The sequence below is a fragment of the Triturus cristatus genome, chromosome 10 (assembly GCF_964204655.1).
Source record: "Triturus cristatus chromosome 10, aTriCri1.1, whole genome shotgun sequence".
In the NCBI taxonomy this organism is placed as follows: Eukaryota; Metazoa; Chordata; class Amphibia; order Caudata; family Salamandridae; genus Triturus; species Triturus cristatus.
The window spans coordinates 854,792,042-854,806,310 of NC_140593.1; the positions used below are offsets into that span (position 1 = coordinate 854,792,042).

A 14,269-nucleotide genomic window follows, 5' to 3' on the forward strand; every position below is an offset into this window, starting at 1 on the left:
ACCCCTAGACCAACGAGCCGAGGCACACAAGAGTCGCCTTTCGCACCGGCTCCGGGGGTTATTGGCAGCGAGTTAGTGAATGCTTCACCCAAAGCAAGCAACTGCACATGTTGCTCTCTTCTGCAATATGGTTGCTGTCTTTTCCATGGCCGTCATCGAACAAGAAATGAAAATGCCTCTATCCTTCAGACATTTTGTTTGTTCTAGGTGTATGCTCTCGGTGAGGTCAATAAAACCATTTCTGCTCTCATGCCTTGCTTTCATGAAGTAGGCCCAACCTTCAGTACACAAGGACGTGCAAACGAATAGCGCAAACAATCGTCACTTCTCTTTTTGAGCTGTCACTGATGCCCCTGGAGCACAGTACGTCACGCTGGTGAGGGATAGACAGCTTCCATTATCTCAGCTTTCCTATAAGTTGAGAGAGTAAATGCAAACTGTGTGAAAAACAGAAAGCTGCTGTTTCTGCCCGGTCTCGAACCAGGGACCTTTCACGTGTAAAGCGAACGTGATAACCACCACACTACAGAAACAGACACGCTTACAGGAATCTTCTTGGCATGTAGTGGGCTGGAATGCACAGACCAAGGGCCAATGTCCATGAAGCTCAAAGTTGGACCCTCCTTACCCGATCTCTTTCTTTGGAAGAAAGGAACGAGGACCACTTTTATTCCAAAAGGCGATTTTAAAACCATACCTGAAACCACACTAGAAAAACACTTTGCATTTAATTTTCCTACACTGATGGTCCACCCCAGAAAAGCAGTTGCAAAGAAGTCCGGCACTGAAATTCTATACGCCAAAAGTGGGAAATAGCATAGAGGGAAAGGAACTTTCTCACCATACACGGCGTCTTATAGCATTGAAAAGAAGAAATGGCCCTATATAATAAGCAGCCTAAAAATAATTCCACAGCATGGGCTCGTCCGGGATTTGAACCCGGGACCTCTCGCACCCGAAGCGAGAATCATACCCCTAGACCAACGAGCCTGATTCCCCAGTCGGCATTTTAAGCAATTTCTGATGCGTCTTTCAGAAACAAAGCAGGGCTATTTGGCTGCTCTCTCTCTATGTGAACCACACAAAGTCATGTTTTCTCTCAAGGTGTTGTTTTTTTCACTCTTGCAAGGAAGGGATCAGTCGATATCCTAGCTGCCAGAGAGCAGAAAAAAGGCGCTGATGAGAACTGCAGGCACTTTCTGGCACTTGTACTCCTCTGCAAGTCCTGGACACTTGCCCCATAGACTTCCACCCCAGATGCAAGGGAGGGCCTGCCAATTCTTGCTCCTAAGACAGAGGCATTTGATTCTTGGATTCAAACACGCTCACTCAGCGCTCGATCAGGCTCGATCAGGCGAGATTTATATGAGTGGCTCGCAGGACTGAAACACTAACCTGGGAGCCCCAGGGTGGCTGAATTCCCAGGATGGCCATTTTTGGGCAAGTCACCTCCTTTCCTCCTGCCTCAATCTAGAATTGGCTGCAAATCACAAGATAGAGTTCAATGTCCGTGTGTACTGCCTACTCCCAGCTACCTCTCTGTCTTCCTTATGTAAATTAAAATTCGCAAGGGGGGACCAATGACAATCTGCTCCTCCCACATAACCAGGAAGCCCTGTTGAACATGTCTGCCTGTGTTGTTGCAGGGACAGTGCCTTCTCCGCCCAAAAGGTGGCAGGAGAGCCTCACAACAAAGATGGGATCAACTGCTTAATGAGAAACCAGCACGGCAGTTTGTGTGATGGAGTGCAAATTTAACAGAAGGTGTGCCTGAGGTGTCCCTTCCAGGAATACATGGAATTGTGATTGAGGGCCCAGCCTGATCGTTGGTGGATTTCTCGTCATATGTTACAGGTCCGTGCAAAGATTGTGGTGTGTGGGGAATGCACTGCAAAAAACAGGACGATTTAAGGGTGTAAAAGAAACCTGTCAGAAGTGGGATTTGAACCCACGCCTCCATGAGGAGACCAGAAGTCTCAGTTGCACTGAAGATCAAGCTCTCTTGAGTCTGGCGCCTTAGACCACTCGGCCATCCTGACAGCCCTGGGTGTGCACAGATCTGACTCTTCTGACTGCACCTGCCAATGTTTGTACTTACAACGTTCACAGCAATGTCACAAGTGTAAAGACCCCACAATACAACATGGCATGACAAAAAAAAAGCTAGGCACAAGAGCGACCACTGATGGATGCGGATTACTTTGTTTTGTCTTGCAAAAGTAAAGGAAGTTTCCCACGGCTCGCTGGGTTCAAGGACCGCCTCTTCTTATGCTTGCATTGAGATAATAAGGTTTTAGAGGGTGCACATAAAAGCAGCTCATGCACAGTGTTTCTGCCCGGTCTCGAACCGGGGACCTTTCGCGTGTTAGGCGAACGTGATGACCACTACACTACAGAAACTCACTTGCTGTGTTTTACTGTTAGAGCAAGGTTCCTCTCAAGGATTCTCTCTACTTCTATTCTGCTGTATCAGCAGCCACTCAGAAAGCGAGGAGCAAGTGTGAAAACTGCAGAGATATCAGCCAACATGCTTGCAATTAGACGTATTAAAAATTGACTTATGCAGGCATCGACAGACAAATATCTGATGCCTAAATGCCAGCAAGTACAGCTTGGGAAAGCATCACCTGGGACACACACAGACTAAGCATGAAGGCAGAAAAAGCATGGTGATCCATGTTTCTTATGAGGTTCAAAATATTTTGTGCAACAATGCGGCGAGTGTAATGAGAAATAGTCAGGCATTGTGAGTTTTGAGTAGGATTCGTATGTTTACCTCTGAAAAAGGGCTCGTCCGGGATTTGAACCCGGGACCTCTCGCACCCTAAGCGAGAATCATACCCCTAGACCAACGAGCCGAGGCACACAAGAGTCGCTTTTCGCACCGGCTCCGGGGGTTATTGGCAGCGAGTTAGTGAATGCTTCACCCAAAGCAAGCAACTGCACATGCTGCTCTCTTCTGCAATATGGTTGCTGTCTTTTCCATGGCCGTCATCGAACAAGAAATGAAAATGCCTCTATCCTTCAGACATTTTGTTTGTTCTAGGTGTATGCTCTCGGTGAGGTCAATAAAACCATTTCTGCTCTCATGCCTTGCTTTCATGAAGTAGGCCCAACCTTCAGTACACAAGGACGTGCAAACGAATAGCGCAAACTATCGTCACTTCTCTTTTTGAGCTGTCACTGATGCCCCTGGAGCACAGTACATCACGCTGGTGAGGGATAGACAGCTTCCATTATCTCAGCTTTCCTATAAGTTGAGAGAGTAAATGCAAACTGTGTGAAAAACAGAAAGCTGCTGTTTCTGCCCGGTCTTGAACCAGGGACCTTTCGCGTGTAAAGCGAACGTGATAACCACTACACTACAGAAACAGACACGCTTGCAGGAATCTTCTTGGCATGTAGTGGGCTGGAATGCACAGACCAAGGGACAATGTCCATGAAGCTCAAAGTTGGACCCTCCTTACCCGATCTCTTTCTTTGGAAGAAAGGAACGAGGACCACTTTTATTCCAAAAGGCGATTTTAAAACCATACCTGAAACCACACTAGAAAAACACTTTGCATTTAATTTTCCTACACTGATGGTCCACCCCAGAAAAGCAGTTGCAAAGAAGTCCGGCCCTGAAATTCTATACGCCAAAAGTGGGAAATAGCGTAGAGGGAAAGGAACTTTCTCACCATACACGGCGTCTTATAGCATTGAAAAGAAGAAATGGCCCTATATAATAAGCAGCCTAAAAATAATTCCACAGCATGGGCTCATCCGGGATTTGAACCCGGGACCTCTCGCACCCGAAGCGAGAATCATACCCCTAGACCAACGAGCCTGATTCCCCAGTCGGCATTTTAAGCAATTTCTGATGCGTCTTTCAGAAACAAAGCAGGGCTATTAGGCTGCTCTCTCTCTATGTGAACCACAAAAAGTCATGTTTTCTCTCAAGGTGTTGTTTTTTTCACTCTTGCAAAGAAGGGATCAGTCGATATCCTAGCTGCCAGAGAGTAGAAAAAAGGCGCTTATGAGAACTGCAGGCACTTTCTGGCACTTGTACTCCTCTGCAAGTCCTGGACACTTGCCCCATAGACTTCCACCCCAGATGCAAGGGAGGGCCTGCCAATTCTTGCTCCTAAGACAGAGGCATTTGATTCTTGGATTCAAACACGCTCACTCAGCGCTCGATCAGGCTCGATCAGGCGAGATTTATATGAGTGGCTCGCAGGACTGAAACACTAACCTGGGAGCCCCAGGGTGGCTGAATTCCCAGGATGGCCATTTTTGGGCAAGTCACCTCCTTTCCTCCTGCCTCAATCTAGAATTGGCTGCAAATCACAAGATAGAGTTCAATGTCCGTGTGTACTGCCTACTCCCAGATACCTCTCTGTCTTCCTTATGTAAATTAAAATTCGCAAGGGGGGACCAATGACAATCTGCTCCTCCCACATAACCAGGAAGCCCTGTTGAACATGTCTGCCTGTGTTGTTGCAGGGACAGTGCCTTCTCGCCCAAAAGGTGGCAGGAGAGCCTCACAACAAAGATGGGATCAACTGCTTAATGAGAAACCAGCACGGCAGTTTGTGTGATGGAGTGCAAATTTAACGGAAGGTGTGCCTGAGGTGTCCCTTCCAGGAATACATGGAATTGTGATTGAGGGCCCAGCCTGATCGTTGGTGGATTTCTCGTCATATGTTACAGGTCCGTGCAAAGATTGTGGTGTGTGGGGAATGCACTGCAAAAAACAGGACGATTTAAGGGTGTAAAAGAAACCTGTCAGAAGTGGTATTTGAACCCACGCCTCCATGAGGAGACCAGAAGTCTCAGTTGCACTGAAGATCAAGCTCTCTTGAGTCTGGCGCCTTAGACCACTCGGCCATCCTGACAGCCCTGGGTGTGCACAGATCTGACTCTTCTGACTGCACCTGCCAATGTTTGCACTTACAACGTTCACAGCAATGTCACAAGTGTAAAGACCCCACAATACAACATGGCATGACAAAAAAAAAGCTAGGCACAAGAGCGACCACTGATGGATGCGGATTACTTTGTTTCGTCTTGCAAAAGTAAAGGAAGTTTCCCATGGCTCGCTGGGTTCAAGGACCGCCTCTTCTTAAGCTTGCATTGAGATAATAGGGTTTTAGAGGGTGCACATAAAAGCAGCTCATGCACAGTGTTTCTGCCCGGTCTCGAACCGGGGACCTTTCGCGTGTTAGGCGAACGTGATGACCACTACACTACAGAAACTCACTTGCTGTGTTTTACTGTTAGAGCAAGGTTCCTCTCAAGGGTTCTCTCTACTTCTATTCTGCTGTATCAGCAGCCACTCAGAAAGCGAGGAGCAAGTGTGAAAACTGCAGAGATATCAGCCAACATGCTTGCAATTAGACGTATTAAAAATTGACTTATGCAGGCATCGACAGACAAATATCTGATGCCTAAATGCCAGCAAGTACAGCTTGGGAAAGCATCACCTGGGACACACACAGACTAAGCATGAAGGCAGAAAAAGCATGGTGATCCATGTTTCTTATGAGGTTCAAAATATTTTGTGCAACAATGCGGCGAGTGTAATGAGAAATAGTCAGGCATTGTGAGTTTTGAGTAGGATTCGTATGTTTACCTCTGAAAAAGGGCTCGTCCGGGATTTGAACCCGGGACCTCTCGCACCCTAAGCGAGAATCATACCCCTAGACCAACGAGCCGAGGCACACAAGAGTCGCTTTTCGCACCGGCTCCGGGGGTTATTGGCAGCGAGTTAGTGAATGCTTCACCCAAAGCAAGCAACTGCACATGCTGCTCTCTTCTGCAATATGGTTGCTGTCTTTTCCATGGCCGTCATCGAACAAGAAATGAAAATGCCTCTATCCTTCAGACATTTTGTTTGTTCTAGGTGTATGCTCTCGGTGAGGTCAATAAAACCATTTCTGCTCTCATGCCTTGCTTTCATGAAGTAGGCCCAACCTTCAGTACACAAGGACGTGCAAACGAATAGCGCAAACTATCGTCACTTCTCTTTTTGAGCTGTCACTGATGCCCCTGGAGCACAGTACATCACGCTGGTGAGGGATAGACAGCTTCCATTATCTCAGCTTTCCTATAAGTTGAGAGAGTAAATGCAAACTGTGTGAAAAACAGAAAGCTGCTGTTTCTGCCCGGTCTTGAACCAGGGACCTTTCGCGTGTAAAGTGAACGTGATAACCACTACACTACAGAAACAGACACGCTTGCAGGAATCTTCTTGGCATGTAGTGGGCTGGAATGCACAGACCAAGGGCCAATGTCCATGAAGCTCAAAGTTGGACCCTCCTTACCCGATCTCTTTCTTTGGAAGAAAGGAACGAGGACCACTTTTATTCCAAAAGGCGATTTTAAAACCATACCTGAAACCACACTAGAAAAACACTTTGCATTTAATTTTCCTACACTGATGGTCCACCCCAGAAAAGCAGTTGCAAAGAAGTCCGGCCCTGAAATTCTATACGCCAAAAGTGGGAAATAGCGTAGAGGGAAAGGAACTTTCTCACCATACACGGCGTCTTATAGCATTGAAAAGAAGAAATGGCCCTATATAATAAGCAGCCTAAAAATAATTCCACAGCATGGGCTCATCCGGGATTTGAACCCGGGACCTCTCGCACCCGAAGCGAGAATCATACCCCTAGACCAACGAGCCTGATTCCCCAGTCGGCATTTTAAGCAATTTCTGATGCGTCTTTCAGAAACAAAGCAGGGCTATTAGGCTGCTCTCTCTCTATGTGAACCACAAAAAGTCATGTTTTCTCTCAAGGTGTTGTTTTTTTCACTCTTGCAAAGAAGGGATCAGTCGATATCCTAGCTGCCAGAGAGTAGAAAAAAGGCGCTTATGAGAACTGCAGGCACTTTCTGGCACTTGTACTCCTCTGCAAGTCCTGGACACTTGCCCCATAGACTTCCACCCCAGATGCAAGGGAGGGCCTGCCAATTCTTGCTCCTAAGACAGAGGCATTTGATTCTTGGATTCAAACACGCTCACTCAGCGCTCGATCAGGCGAGATCAGGCGAGATTTATATGAGTGGCTCGCAGGACTGAAACACTAACCTGGGAGCCCCAGGGTGGCTGAATTCCCAGGATGGCCATTTTTGGGCAAGTCACCTCCTTTCCTCCTGCCTCAATCTAGAATTGGCTGCAAATCACAAGATAGAGTTCAATGTCCGTGTGTACTGCCTACTCCCAGATACCTCTCTGTCTTCCTTATGTAAATTAAAATTCGCAAGGGGGGACCAATGACAATCTGCTCCTCCCACATAACCAGGAAGCCCTGTTGAACATGTCTGCCTGTGTTGTTGCAGGGACAGTGCCTTCTCGCCCAAAAGGTGGCAGGAGAGCCTCACAACAAAGATGGGATCAACTGCTTAATGAGAAACCAGCACGGCAGTTTGTGTGATGGAGTGCAAATTTAACGGAAGGTGTGCCTGAGGTGTCCCTTCCAGGAATACATGGAATTGTGATTGAGGGCCCAGCCTGATCGTTGGTGGATTTCTCGTCATATGTTACAGGTCCGTGCAAAGATTGTGGTGTGTGGGGAATGCACTGCAAAAAACAGGACGATTTAAGGGTGTAAAAGAAACCTGTCAGAAGTGGTATTTGAACCCACGCCTCCATGAGGAGACCAGAAGTCTCAGTTGCACTGAAGATCAAGCTCTCTTGAGTCTGGCGTCTTAGACCACTCGGCCATCCTGACAGCCCTGGGTGTGCACAGATCTGACTCTTCTGACTGCACCTGCCAATGTTTGCACTTACAACGTTCACAGCAATGTCACAAGTGTAAAGACCCCACAATACAACATGGCATGACAAAAAAAAAGCTAGGCACAAGAGCGACCACTGATGGATGCGGATTACTTTGTTTCGTCTTGCAAAAGTAAAGGAAGTTTCCCATGGCTCGCTGGGTTCAAGGACCGCCTCTTCTTAAGCTTGCATTGAGATAATAGGGTTTTAGAGGGTGCACATAAAAGCAGCTCATGCACAGTGTTTCTGCCCGGTCTCGAACCGGGGAACTTTCGCGTGTTAGGCGAACGTGATGACCACTACACTACAGAAACTCACTTGCTGTGTTTTACTGTTAGAGCAAGGTTCCTCTCAAGGGTTCTCTCTACTTCTATTCTGCTGTATCAGCAGCCACTCAGAAAGCGAGGAGCAAGTGTGAAAACTGCAGAGATATCAGCCAACATACTTGCAATTAGACGTATTAAAAATTGACTTATGCAGGCATCGACAGACAAATATCTGATGCCTAAATGCCAGCAAGTACAGCTTGGGAAAGCATCACCTGGGACACACACAGACTAAGCATGAAGGCAGAAAAAGCACGGTGATCCATGTTTCTTATGAGGTTCAAAATATTTTGTGCAACAATGCGGCGAGTGTAATGAGAAATAGTCAGGCATTGTGAGTTTTGAGTAGGATTCGTATGTTTACCTCTGAAAAAGGGCTCGTCCGGGATTTGAACCCGGGACCTCTCGCACCCTAATCGAGAATCATACCCCTAGACCAACAAGCCGAGGCACACAAGAGTCGCCTTTCGCACCGGCTCCGGGGGTTATTGGCAGCGAGTTAGTGAATGCTTCACGCAAAGCAAGCAACTGCACATGCTGCTCTCTTCTGCAATATGGTTGCTGTCTTTTCCATGGCCGTCATCGAACAAGAAATGAAAATGCCTCTATCCTTCAGACATTTTGTTTGTTCTAGGTGTATGCTCTCGGTGAGGTCAATAAAACCATTTCTGCTCTCATGCCTTGCTTTCATGAAGTAGGCCCAACCTTCAGTACACAAGGACGTGCAAACGAATAGCGCAAACTATCGTCACTTCTCTTTTTGAGCTGTCACTGATACCCCTGGAGCACAGTACGTCACGCTGGTGAGGGATAGACAGCTTCCATTATCTCAGCTTTCCTATAAATTGAGAGAGTAAATGCAAACTGTGTGAAAAACAGAAAGCTGCTGTTTCTGCCTGGTCTCGAACCAGGGACCTTTCGCGTTTAAAGCGAACGTGATAACCACTACACTACAGAAACAGACACGCTTGCAGGAATCTTCTTGGCATGTAGTGGGCTGGAATGCACAGACCAAGGGCCAATGTCCATGAAGCTCAAAGTTGGACCCTCCTTACCCGATCTCTTTCTTTGGAAGAAAGGAACGAGGACCCCTTTTATTCCAAAAGGCGATTTTAAAACCATACCTGAAACCACACTAGAAAAACACTTTGCATTTAATTTTCCTACACTGATGGTCCACCCCAGAAAAGCAGTTGCAAAGAAGTCCGGCACTGAAATTCTATACGCCAAAAGTGGGAAATAGCGTAGAGGGAAAGGAACTTTCTCACCATACACGGCGTCTTATAGCATTGAAAAGAAGAAATGGCCCTATATAATAAGAAGCCTAAAAATAATTCCACAGCATGGGCTCGTCCGGGATTTGAATCCGGGACCTCTCGCACCCGAAGCGAGAATCATACCCCTAGACCAACGAGCCTGATTCCCGAGTTGGCATTTTAAGCAATTTCTGATGCGTCTTTCAGAAACAAAGCAGGGCTATTTGGCTGCTCTCTCTCTATGTGAACCACAAAAAGTCATGTTTTCTCTCAAGGTGTTGTTTTTTTCACTCTTGCAAGGAAGGGATCAGTCGATATCCTAGCTGCCAGAGAGCAGAAAAAAGGCGCTGATGAGAAGTGTGGCACTTTCTGGCACTTGTACTCCTCTGCAAGTCCTGGACACTTGCCCCATAGACTTCCACCCCAGATGCAAGGGAGGGCCTGCCAATTCTTGCTCCTAAGACAGAGGCATTTGATTCTTGGATTCAAACACGCTCACTCAGCGCTCGATCAGGCTCGATCAGGCGAGATTTATATGAGTGGCTCGCAGGACTGAAACACTAACCTGGGAGCCCCAGGGTGGCTGAATTCCCAGGATGGCCATTTTTGGGCAAGTCACCTCCTTTCCTCCTGCCTCAATCTAGAATTGGCTGCAAATCACAAGATAGAGTTCAATGTCCGTGTGTACTGCCTACTCCCAGATACCTCTCTGTCTTCCTTATGTAAATTAAAATTCGCAAGGGGGGACCAATGACAATCTGCTCCTCCCACATAACCAGGAAGCCCTGTTGAACATGTCTGCCTGTGTTGTTGCAGGGACAGTGCCTTCTCCGCCCAAAAGGTGGCAGGAGAGCCTCACAACAAAGATGGGATCAACTGCTTAATGAGAAACCAGCACGGCAGTTTGTGTGATGGAGTGCAAATTTAACGGAAGGTGTGCCTGAGGTGTCCCTTCCAGGAATACATGGAATTGTGATTGAGGGCCCAGCCTGATCGTTGGTGGATTTCTCGTCATATGTTACAGGTCCGTGCAAAGATTGTGGTGTGTGGGGAATGCACTGCAAAAAACAGGACGATTTAAGGGTGTAAAAGAAACCTGTCAGAAGTGGGAATTTAACCCACGCCTCCAGGAGGGCCTAGAAGTCTCAGTTGCACTGAAGATCAAGCTCTCTTGAGTCTGGCGCCTTAGACCACTCGGCCATCCTGACAGCCCTGGGTGTGCACAGATCTGACTCTTCTGACTGCACCTGCCAATGTTTGCACTTACAACGTTCACAGAAATGTCACAAGTGTAAAGACCCCACAAAACAACATGGCATGACAAAAAAAAAGCTAGGCACAAGAGCGACCACTGATGGATGCGGATTACTTTGTTTCGTCTTGCAAAAGTAAAGGAAGTTTCCCATGGCTCGCTGGGTTCAAGGACCGCCTCTTCTTAAGCTTGCATTGAGATAATAAGGTTTTAGAGGGTGCACATAAAAGCAGCTCATGCACAGTGTTTCTGCCCGGTCTCGAACCGGGGACCTTTCGCGTGTTAGGTGAACGTGATGACCACTACACTACAGAAACTCACTTGCTGTGTTTTACTGTTAGAGCAAGGTTCCTCTCAAGGGTTCTCTCTACTTCTATTCTGCTGTATCAGCAGCCACTCAGAAAGCGAGGAGCAAGTGTGAAAACTGCAGAGATATCAGCCAACATACTTGCAATTAGACGTATTAAAAATTGACTTATGCAGGCATCGACAGACAAATATCTGATGCCTAAATGCCAGCAAGTACAGCTTGGGAAAGCATCACCTGGGACACACACAGACTAAGCATGAAGGCAGAAAAAGCATGGTGATCCATGTTTCTTATGAGGTTCAAAATATTTTGTGCAACAATGCGGCGAGTGTAATGAGAAATAGTCAGGCATTGTGAGTTTTGAGTAGGATTCGTATGTTTACCTCTGAAAAAGGGCTCGTCCGGGATTTGAACCCGGGACCTCTCGCACCCTAAGCGAGAATCATACCCCTAGACCAACGAGCCGAGGCACACAAAAGTTGCCTTTCGCACCGGCTCCGGGGGTTATTGGCAGCGAGTTAGTGAATGCTTCACCCAAAGCAAGCAACTGTACATGCTTCTCTCTTCTGCAATATGGTTGCTGTCTTTTCCATGGCCGTCATCGAACAAGAAATGAAAATGCCTCTATCCTTCAGACATTTTGTTTGTTCTAGGTGTATGCTCTCGGTGAGGTCAATAAAACCATTTCTGCTCTCATGCCTTGCTTTCATGAAGTAGGCCCAACCTTCAGTACACAAGGACGTGCAAACGAATAGCGCAAACTATCGTCACTTCTCTTTTTGAGCTGTCACTGATACCCCTGGAGCACAGTACGTCACGCTGGTGAGGGATAGACAGCTTCCATTATCTCAGCTTTCCTATAAATTGAGAGAGTAAATGCAAACTGTGTGAAAAACAGAAAGCTGCTGTTTCTGCCCGGTCTCGAACCAGGGACCTTTCGCGTGTAAAGCGAACGTGATAACCACTACACTACAGAAACAGACACGCTTGCAGGAATCTTCTTGGCATGTAGTGAGCTGGAATGCACAGACCAAGGGCCAATGTCCATGAAGCTCAAAGTTGGACCCTCCTTACCCGATCTCTTTCTTTGGAAGAAAGGAACGAGGACCCCTTTCATTCCAAAAGGCGATTTTAAAACCATACCTGAAACCACACTAGAAAAACACTTTGCATTTAATTTTCCTACACTGATGGTCCACCCCAGAAAAGCAGTTGCAAAGAAGTCCGGCACTGAAATTCTATACGCCAAAAGTGGGAAATAGCGTAGAGGGAAAGGAACTTTCTCACCATACACGGCGTCTTATAGCATTGAAAAGAAGAAATGGCCCTATATAATAAGCAGCCTAAAAATAATTCCACAGCATGGGCTCGTCCGGGATTTGAATCCGGGACCTCTCGCACCCGAAGCGAGAATCATACCCCTAGACCAACGAGCCTGATTCCCCAGTTGGCATTTTAAGCAATTTCTGATGCGTCTTTCAGAAACAAAGCAGGGCTATTTGGCTGCTCTCTCTCTATGTGAACCACAAAAAGTCATGTTTTCTCTCAAGGTGTTGTTTTTTTCACTCTTGCAAGGAAGGGATCAGTCGATATCCTAGCTGCCAGAGAGCAGAAAAAAGGCGCTGATGAGAACTGTGGCACTTTCTGGCACTTGTACTCCTCTGCAAGTCCTGGACACTTGCCCCATAGACTTCTACCCCAGATGCAAGGGAGGGCCTGCCAATTCTTGCTCCTAAGACAGAGGCATTTGATTCTTGGATTCAAATACGCTCACTCAGCGCTCGATCAGGCTCGATCAGGCGAGATTTATATGAGTGGCTCGCAGGACTGAAACACTAACCTGGGAGCCCCAAGGTGGCTGAATTCCCAGGATGGCCATTTTTGGGCAAGTCACCTCCTTTCCTCCTGCCTCAATCTAGAATTGGCTGCAAATCACAAGATAGAGTTCAATGTCCGTGTGTACTGCCGACTCCCAGATACCTCTCTGTCTTCCTTATGTAAATTAAAATTCGCAAGGGGGGACCAATGACAATCTGCTCCTCCCACATAACCAGGAAGCCCTGTTGAACATGTCTGCCTGTGTTGTTGCAGGGACAGTGCCTTCTCCGCCCAAAAGGTGGCAGGAGAGCCTCACGACAAAGATGGGATCAACTGCTTAATGAGAAACCAGCACGGCAGTTTGTGGGATGGAGTGCAAATTTAACTGAAGGTGTGCCTGAGGTGTCCCTTCCAGGAATACATGGAATTGTGATTGAGGGCCCAGTCTGATCGTTGGTGGATTTCTCGTCATATGTTACAGGTCCGTGCAAAGATTGTGGTGTGTGGGAATGCACTGCAAAAAACAGGACGATTTAAGGGTGTAAAAGAAACCTGTCAGAAGTGGGATTTGAACCCACGCCTCCTTGAGGAGACCAGAAGTCTCAGTTGCACTGAAGATCAAGCTTTCTTGAGTCTGGCGCCTTAGACCACTCGGCCATCCTGACAGCCTTGGGTGTGCACAGATCTGACTTTTCTGACTGCACCTGCCAATGTTTGCACTTACAACGTTCACAGCAATGTCACAAGTGTAAAGACCCCACAATACAACATGGCATGACAAAAAAAAAGCTAGGCACAAGAGCGACCACTGATGGATGCGGATTACTTTGTTTCGTCTTGCAAAAGTAAAGGAAGTTTCCCATGGCTCGCTGGGTTCAAGGACCGCCTCTTCTTAAGCTTGCATTGAGATAATAAAGTTTTAGAGGGTGCACATAAAAGCAGCTCATGCACAGTGTTTCTGCCCGGTCTCGAACCGGGGACCTTTTGCGTGTTAGGCGAACGTGATGACCACTACACTACAGAAACTCACTTGCTGTGTTTTACTGTTAGAGCAAGGTTCCTCTCAAGGGTTCTCTCTACTTCTATTCTGCTCTATCAGCAGCCACTCAGAAAGCGAGGAACAAGTGTGAAAACTGCAGAGATATCAGCCAACATACTTGCAATTAGACGTATTAAAAATTGACTTATGCAGGCATCGACAGACAAATATCTGATGCCTAAATGCCAGCAAGTACAGCTTGGGAAAGCATCACCTGGGACACACACAGACTAAGCATGAAGGCAGAAAAAGCACGGTGATCCATGTTTCTTATGAGGTTCAAAATATTTTGTGCAACAATGCGGCGAGTGTAATGAGAAATAGTCAGGCATTGTGAGTTTTGAGTAGGATTCGTATGTTTACCTCTGAAAAAGGGCTCGTCCGGGATTTGAACCCGGGACCTCTCGCACCCTAATCGAGAATCATACCCCTAGACCAACGAGCCGAGGCACACAAGAGTCGCCTTTCGCACCGGCTCCGGGGGTTATTGGCAGCGAGTTAGTGAA

At 47.1% G+C, this 14,269-nt stretch overlaps 13 non-coding genes across 13 annotated transcripts; all 13 read right to left on the reverse strand.

Annotated features, from left to right (window-relative positions):
* Positions 1–918: 918 nt before the first annotated feature.
* On the reverse strand, positions 919–990 carry TRNAP-CGG (transfer RNA proline (anticodon CGG)). The gene has a single exon. It is a non-coding gene; the product is annotated as a tRNA-Pro (tRNA).
* Positions 991–1,927: 937 nt separating this feature from the next.
* Positions 1,928–2,039, reverse strand: TRNAL-CAA (transfer RNA leucine (anticodon CAA)). The gene is made up of 2 exons: positions 2,002–2,039; positions 1,928–1,973 (listed from the first exon to the last, which is right to left on the reverse strand). It is a non-coding gene; the product is annotated as a tRNA-Leu (tRNA).
* A 288-nt stretch (positions 2,040–2,327) lies between these two features.
* TRNAV-AAC (transfer RNA valine (anticodon AAC)) lies at positions 2,328–2,400 on the reverse strand. The gene has a single exon. It is a non-coding gene; the product is annotated as a tRNA-Val (tRNA).
* Positions 2,401–2,786: 386 nt separating this feature from the next.
* On the reverse strand, positions 2,787–2,858 carry TRNAP-AGG (transfer RNA proline (anticodon AGG)). The gene has a single exon. It is a non-coding gene; the product is annotated as a tRNA-Pro (tRNA).
* Positions 2,859–3,299: 441 nt separating this feature from the next.
* On the reverse strand, positions 3,300–3,372 carry TRNAV-UAC (transfer RNA valine (anticodon UAC)). Its single transcript has one exon. It is a non-coding gene; the product is annotated as a tRNA-Val (tRNA).
* A 385-nt stretch (positions 3,373–3,757) lies between these two features.
* TRNAP-CGG (transfer RNA proline (anticodon CGG)) lies at positions 3,758–3,829 on the reverse strand. Its single transcript has one exon. It is a non-coding gene; the product is annotated as a tRNA-Pro (tRNA).
* A 1,336-nt stretch (positions 3,830–5,165) lies between these two features.
* On the reverse strand, positions 5,166–5,238 carry TRNAV-AAC (transfer RNA valine (anticodon AAC)). Its single transcript has one exon. It is a non-coding gene; the product is annotated as a tRNA-Val (tRNA).
* A 386-nt stretch (positions 5,239–5,624) lies between these two features.
* Positions 5,625–5,696, reverse strand: TRNAP-AGG (transfer RNA proline (anticodon AGG)). The gene has a single exon. It is a non-coding gene; the product is annotated as a tRNA-Pro (tRNA).
* An 899-nt stretch (positions 5,697–6,595) lies between these two features.
* On the reverse strand, positions 6,596–6,667 carry TRNAP-CGG (transfer RNA proline (anticodon CGG)). The gene has a single exon. It is a non-coding gene; the product is annotated as a tRNA-Pro (tRNA).
* Positions 6,668–8,003: 1,336 nt separating this feature from the next.
* Positions 8,004–8,076, reverse strand: TRNAV-AAC (transfer RNA valine (anticodon AAC)). The gene has a single exon. It is a non-coding gene; the product is annotated as a tRNA-Val (tRNA).
* Positions 8,077–11,299: 3,223 nt separating this feature from the next.
* Positions 11,300–11,371, reverse strand: TRNAP-AGG (transfer RNA proline (anticodon AGG)). Its single transcript has one exon. It is a non-coding gene; the product is annotated as a tRNA-Pro (tRNA).
* A 441-nt stretch (positions 11,372–11,812) lies between these two features.
* TRNAV-UAC (transfer RNA valine (anticodon UAC)) lies at positions 11,813–11,885 on the reverse strand. The gene has a single exon. It is a non-coding gene; the product is annotated as a tRNA-Val (tRNA).
* Positions 11,886–13,277: 1,392 nt separating this feature from the next.
* On the reverse strand, positions 13,278–13,389 carry TRNAL-CAA (transfer RNA leucine (anticodon CAA)). Its single transcript has 2 exons — positions 13,352–13,389; positions 13,278–13,323 (listed from the first exon to the last, which is right to left on the reverse strand). It is a non-coding gene; the product is annotated as a tRNA-Leu (tRNA).
* Positions 13,390–14,269: the final 880 nt, after the last annotated feature.